The sequence below is a fragment of the Equus caballus genome, chromosome 1 (genome assembly GCF_041296265.1).
Source record: "Equus caballus isolate H_3958 breed thoroughbred chromosome 1, TB-T2T, whole genome shotgun sequence".
Lineage (NCBI taxonomy): Eukaryota > Metazoa > Chordata > Mammalia > Perissodactyla > Equidae > Equus > Equus caballus.
Genome location: NC_091684.1, coordinates 3121083 through 3128277, shown reverse-complemented (window position 1 = coordinate 3128277; position 7195 = coordinate 3121083). Strand labels below are relative to the sequence as shown.

Genomic DNA, 7195 nt, shown 5'->3' with positions numbered 1-7195 from the left:
ATCGCCAACGGAAGCTGCAGAGGCTTTTCTTTTTTTGTTTGTGGATCTGAGACTTAGCTTGCCTAGGATAATGCACCATTGCATCTTCTTCGAACCAAACCTTAGTCCAAACTCTAAGCAGTCAGTTAGCAGATTTGTACCCTACATCTCTAGGGGCTGCTTGGGAGAACAGTCATTGAATGGATGATGTTAATTCCCATGTGATTAATTTCTGGCACATACTTGGAAGTCTGGAAAATAGGATATTTGCTCCAACAGTGGCTTATTATTCCTCATAGTGGCCTCAACATGGTCACATGAATTGAACCATTGCATAGCCTGGATTTGCTCCAGCTTCATCGGAGAGCATGTGTGGTGGGAACCAATGCCTCCTGGGTTCTCTGGGGTCTCTGTGGCGCGGTTGCCCGCCATGTGCAGTGGAGATGAGGCCTCCCTCCTGGGGAGGGCCCTCTGCAGCATCAGTCCCTCCAGACCTGCACCTCTGACTGCCAAGTAACCTTGACGACCGATTGCTCATTGCAGTGGTCGCCTCCTGGGCCACTGGCCTTCTGGATGCATTCCCGACACAGTAGATTCAGCTTAGCAGGGGGGAGAGCAGAGAGGCAGTGTGCCCAGAGCAGGCTCTGACACAAGGAAACTCTTGTTGATGTGGGTCCAGCTGCCTGGCCCTGAGCTGCCTCTTGTCCGGGAAACGAGCTCATGTGGGCAGTGCTTGCACGTTCTCAGGCACACAGAATGACGCACTTGGTTCCCCCTCCCAGCTGATGTGCTTGCTTCCTCGTCCCATCGGCAGGCTCCAGAGCCTTGTGAGATCCCTCTAACAGCCAGCCTGGACTCACGGCTTCATCGTGGTCTGTTTTAATCCTGGCTCCTTTCTACCCACCTGGACTTCTGACCACTTGCTTGTTCTCGCCTCCTCTGACCTTTACACTCAGAATCTGTTCTCCAGTGATGACTAGTTGCAGGAGGTGTCATCTGTGTTCTCAGGACCATGGCCTCCCACCTGGGCTCCGGCATTGAGTAAGTGACTGAAACTCCGATTCCTGGGAATGATGATCTCGGTGGCTGGCATCCATGGGGCGCAAATGGAATCAGGAGACAGATGTGCAAGCTCTCCATTAATTCTAATACTCTGAGCAGACTTAAGGTGTCAGTGTTTTGTGTCCTATATTAAATCGCCTACCATCCCCAAAGTACCCTGAGGAATGTGGTGCCAGTAGATTGGGAAGTGAATTGCTCGTGTTGCTAAGATAACAGAATGCACAGCTATGGAAACTCTGAGCTTATTCTAATGCCCAAGTGCCCTCGCTCAGGGACGCAGGCATTCAATTCTTCTGAAAGCTGCAAAGACAGCTATTAACCTGTTAAAGCATTGGCTAGGTGTCCAAATTAGAGGAACTTAGAGACCATCTACCAACTCATATTTCCAAATTCTTACCATTAGGTAGAGCTTCCCAGGTAAAGAAAGAATGTGCCCAAAGCCATGTCAGTGCAACGCATTATTATCTGGGTTGCTCTTTCAAGCAGGATATTCAGCTGTGCACTGGGGACTCAGGGGCTATCAACTCAACTGTGTTTGCTGATTCAGCTTTATGTGAGTAAGGCTTCATAAATAATGATTACCAACTTTGTTGATCTTCTTGCATCCTAATAAATTATATGAAATAAGTGACAGGATCCATCGACGTGTACTTCAAGCCATGTTTTTAAAACATCAGACCACCACCCGTTCTGCCCTTCTATTCCTCGCTTCAGCCCTTGTGCCTGTAACACATCTATTTCATTGAGCTGTTTTCATGAGGCAAAATGAGGCCATTAACACCCCTCCAAGGATAACCGTGCCTTATATCTTGCAGATCACTTGCCACAATGAACAGAAACATGGAAATTGCTGTCCAAAGGTTTGAGACAATGGCATTTATAGGCATGCATACCCTTTAAGATGATCTGAAGAAATGTAAGAATCTTTCAATCCCAGGATACCCACTAAGAAGCAAGTTTTGTGATCTCACCAGTGACAGCCCTCGCTGCAAACTGCCCATTCTTGCTCCGAGTTCACTTTTTGGAGGCCGAGATCCCAGCCCCGATGGAATTTCTGTCCTCCGTAAAGCAACATGCCAGCAAATTATAGACAATAAGTCTGCTTGAATCAGTGTTGTTCATAAGTGCATTGAGTGATATAAAACGGAGAGTATGGAAGGGAATGACACTCCTTGCAAACTCAGTCACCGTGCTTGGGATAGCTTGCTGAGCACGGAACTCTGACAGTTGGCAGCAATGGCGCTGGAGATCCGTGTCATGGTCCCACAGAGAGGACTCTCACCTCTCAGCAAGGTCTGCTGCCTCTCGGCCTGCCCGTGCCCGAGTATTAGAGTCAGGTCTGCAAGCCAAACAGCTCCAGACATTGAAATATTCTGTGGATTCCATCTCAGTCACTTTCAAATGCTGCCGCTTGTGTGAACTCATCAGGGCAAAGCATGGATTTGACTTTGTCACTGGGTCCTCTCCACTTTGATGTTCTCCGGGGGTTACTCTGGGCGCTTCGTGAACCTCCTGCGTGCGTGTAGAAAGTCTTCCTGTGTGCACACATGCCCACTCTCAGCCACTCTGCTCTGCATCTGCATAAGGATTGCCAAACTTGGCCATTTGGCCTATTTCATTTGGGGACACGTGAAATGAGGACTGAGTCAGGGACTGTCCTGCTGTGGCAGCAACCAGCCCTATCATTCCCAGGGGGCCACCAAGCAGCGGGATGGCCTCCAGCACCCCTCTGTCTTTGTATGGAATTCGCTGGAAGCTGCTTTGTAGTCTCTGAGAGCCGCAGCTGCAGGGGAGCAGCTTTTCCTTTCTCTCCATCTGAATATCCCTGTGGCTCCACCCCAGGCCTGAGGCTGAGCTTCCTGATCTTCCTCACTACTGGAATTCACCGCTGGGAGGAGTCCTCAGGACCCACCTCCAGGAGGAGAATGGGGCCCAAGCCTGGTGTGCCCCAGCATGTTTAGCCAAAACCCCCCTTTTAAGCTGTAGCTTTCTGAAGAACGGGGGCCGAGGTGGGTGAGAGCACAGTAGGAGCTGTGACCCCGGCCTACTGGAAAGGGTCAGAGAAGCGCAGAGGAATATTTCTGGGTTGTGTGGTTTTTTCACAATGCGCATTCACTGCTTTGAAGTGGAGAGCAGACAGCTCCATGCTGCATGTAGAAGTTGATTTCAGTGTGTCAATGACAGAAGTAAGGAACTGACAGTCTGTTATACTGTGGGACTGCCACCTCGGCTGTCTTCTTTCTTGCTGTGAGATGACTGCAGAATCTGTGGTATCAGAGTGAAGGCCTGCAGGTGGCTAATTCAGGGCCACTTCTGTAGGGTCATGTAGGTCCTTAGAGTATTTCTAATCCAGTTCTCCTGGTTTCTGAAGCCAAAGTGATCCTTTGAAATACAGACGCGAACCTTGAGTGGCTCCTGTCCAGCGTGCAAACTCCATCAGAGCTCCTCTCCAGGCTCTGCCACCTGTCCCTGCCCATCCCTGCAGCCTCAGGCCTTGACCTCCCCTCTCCCACACCCTCTCACCCTCTTCAGGTTCTTGCTCTCTCCTCAGGACCTGGGGCTGCTCTGACTTCCGGGCCTTTAAGCTCACTTCTCCCTGTGCCTGCGAACTTCTGGCCTCACCTGTCACCCATCTCTAAAATCTCAGCTCGGTTATTACTTCCTTCTGCCAGTCTTCCCTGATGCCTCCTCTGTGCTGGCTGAGGGACAGCATCCCTCCACGAGGTCCTGAAGGAACCTTTGCCCCATCACAGCCCGCGTCACCCTCTGGTTTCACTGTCTGTGTGGATCATTTCCTGTGGCTGCTGCAACAAATCACCGTGAGCTCAGTGGCCTAACCCACTACAAATGCACCGCCTTAGAGTTCTGAAGGTCAGAAGTCCACAGTCAGGCCGCGGGGCTGAAGTCAACGTGTGGGCAGGGCTGCATTCTGTCTGGAGGCTTCAAGGGAAGAATCGTTTCCATGCCTTTTCCAGCTTACAGGGGCGCCTGTGTTCCTCGGCTTATGGCGCCGCCCTCCATTTTCAAAGCCACGTGGCATCTTTAAATCTCCTTCTGACCTCCCACCTCATCACCTTCTCTGACTCTGACCCTCCAGTCTTCCTATAAAGACCCTTGTAGTGACACTGGGCCCACGCAGGTAATCCGGGATAATCTCCCCAACTCAAGATCCTTGACTTAATCACATCTGGAAAGTCCCCTTTACCATGTGAGGTGACATTCACAGGTTCTGGGGATTAGGACATGGACATATTGGTAGGGCATTAGTCAGCCTATCATAATGTATGTCACCACATTGTAAGCTCTGGAGAGCAAGAACTGTATTATCTCTCATTCGCTGTTTTAGCCTTTGCATGCGGTACAGGGTCTGGCCAGTGGAGGAGCTAAAATATATGTTGAAATAGGTGAATTTAATGAATGGATGGATTGATGGATGGTGGATGGATGGGTGGGTGATTGGGTGGATGGATGAATGGATGGCTGGATGGCTGGATGGATGGGTGGATGGGTGGGTGGGCGGGTGGATGGATGGATGATGAATGGATGAGTGGGTGGTTGGATGGATAGGTGGATGACTGGGTAGATGGATGGATGCTGAATGGATGGGTGGATGGCTGGATGGATGGGTGGATGGGTGGGTAGATGGATGGATCATGAATTGATGTGTGGGTGGCTGGGTGGATGAGTGGGTAGATGGATGGATGGGTGGATGAACTTCCATGTTATCCAGGGTTCACTCAGGAGCCTCAAAACCAGTCTTAGTACAAAACAGCTCAATAAGGCCCATTTTGGTTTGGAGCTTTCCCAATCCATGTAACATCTACTTTCCCTGAAGTCCTGGCACCTTCCAACTCTCAGCCTTACCCCAGAAAAGTCTCCATAATCCGTGTCTCAATATACTTTATAGTGTTAATGCCAATTTAGGTGGATTCATGTCACCAATTTGAGAACCTGAGCCAGGCAGAGTCCATGCTGAGGACACATATGGTAGCAAGTGACAGAAAGCCCACTGCTGGACAGACAAAAAGGCATATGTCCACCCACACTAAGCCATGTGATGACACACACTAAGCCACGTGATAACCATTTAACCTCAAAGAACCCTGACAGCTTGTACCTAATGCAACTATAAATCTCACACTGGCCTAGTCTAGCTCAGTTCTTACTGTTTAATATTTTAAACATAAAAAAAGGTAACGTTCAAAGGAATAAGGGGACAAATTTCACCCTTGTATTCACAATAGTCGCGTTCTTCACTATTCATTCAGAGAAACTTGGTAGGCAGAAACTAGTCTGATTCTCAAAGTGTTCCCCAGTGAACGTCACTAACAAGCCACCTCTGCATGTACACCACACTCAGGGTTCCAGGTACAAAGAAGTTTTCAAGGAAGACAATCATGATGCAGATTCATCAAACAGTCCACGTTGCCGGCGCCAGCATCCTGCCTACGAAGTCGCCCCCACCTGGCAATCTTTGCAAGCTCAGCAGTGAGGTCTGACCAGAGCCATAATTGCCCTGGGTCTCAGCCTGAAGCTGTAGTCCATGGTGGCTCAGTCTCTGTACGGAATGGGGAGGAAGCTGGGGACCTCAGAACTAGTCATTTGACACTTGTTCCAAGTTATAGATAAACTGAATTGATAAATTCCAGGCTGAGGTTTTTGAAATCAAGATTTTAAATCTCTCTATTGGTATCATTTAACCATAGTTTGTGACCTAAAAGGTATTTGACAAAATTTTCCCTCAAAAGAATTAAAATTAAATTACGCCCATCAATAGACTTGAATTCTGCCTGTTGACCTTCTCTTCAAGTTCTCAACCCATTTAGATGGGTTCTGGCATCTTGCTGTACTATTTTGGGGGAGATACGCTCTCATGAATACATGTTACCCTGCAGACACTATTTGGCTGCAAATCCTCCATTCCTGCGGATTCACGCCGTCTGTGTCCTGCCACTACAATAGACATAGTTAAGATGTAAGCAACATTTTAGTGATATTAAAGAGGCTACAGAGAGTCTACTTAAAGAGAAACGCTTCAAAAACAAGCATGATCTAATTTATTAGAGGCTGCTTATCTTTATCTTCCAAAATAATCCAACAAACTGACAGCACAAAAGAGATGACCCGCACAGCCCAGAGAGGGGACGGAGGACCGATTTGTCACAACCTAGGTCATCAGCACAGTGAATTCATCTTAAACCAATGTTCACATTTAAGAAAAGTTCTGTTATCTTAATGCCGTTAGTTCTCCCTGGACAATAGCTTGGGGAAGGCTGCCCTGGGAAGACCTTCAGGATGGAATTGTGGGACATCCACTGACTGCAGAGAGGAGGAAACTTTCTCCTTGGGACCGGAAGCCTTCGAGAGATAGGCATGCCCGCAAGCTCATTAGTAGCTGACATTTAAAGGACATCAGCTTGGGTCCCAGCAATGTGCGACCTTGCAGGTGAGATTATCTTAGCCTCTGCAATAGGGAGGGAGGTAAGTGTGGAAGCAGAAATGCCGTTTTCAGAGAACGCCCTGCTAATGAGGCCCCGGGATCTCTGGGGCTTGAATGTCCTTGCAGCTCTCTGGGCAAGAATTTGTCTTACAGGTTCTTGACCCCGAGTCAAGCTTTAGCGGGATGTCTGCTCATTGAACCCCTGATCCTTTGTTTCTGGATGTAGACTTGCCATGTATTCGCAAATCTTTTGCTTCCTTGGATGATTTTGCCATGAAAATTATTATTTTTTAAGTTTCATAAATTTGTCAAGTGTGTTGCATAATTAGGAAAAACCTAGCAGCATATTCTACCTTTTTTTTTTCATTTTTGCAACTCTGTTCCATGCCCTGGGATCAACGTTCCACCAGAGAACATGCTAAGCTCAGAGTCGAGAAGATGGGCGGAAGTGTCAGAGCTGGATGGTAAAGATGGACTAGCTATGTTGATTCACATTTTGTACTTATATTTTGAATAAACACGTTTAAAATCTCTGAAAGCTAGCCAAGAGATGGAGCTGAAATTAAGAACATAGAGATGCAGTTGCAATTTCCACATATAAAATATTCAATAATATTGTGCAGAATGTCCTATAGGATAAATTAAATTAAAGAATGTTTCTGCCAAACTCACAGTAAGAGGCTCGATAAATGCCAGCTCACCTTTCTGGGCCCA

The 7195-nt window shown here is 47.9% G+C and overlaps 1 long non-coding RNA gene across 1 annotated transcript; it reads left to right on the top strand.

The window, feature by feature from the left end:
- The first annotated feature begins 747 nt into the window (after nt 1-747).
- LOC138920488 (uncharacterized) lies at nt 748-5825 on the top strand. Its single transcript, XR_011431734.1, has 2 exons — nt 748-1020; nt 1857-5825. It is a non-coding gene; the product is annotated as an uncharacterized lncRNA (long non-coding RNA).
- The last annotated feature ends 1370 nt before the right edge of the window (nt 5826-7195 follow it).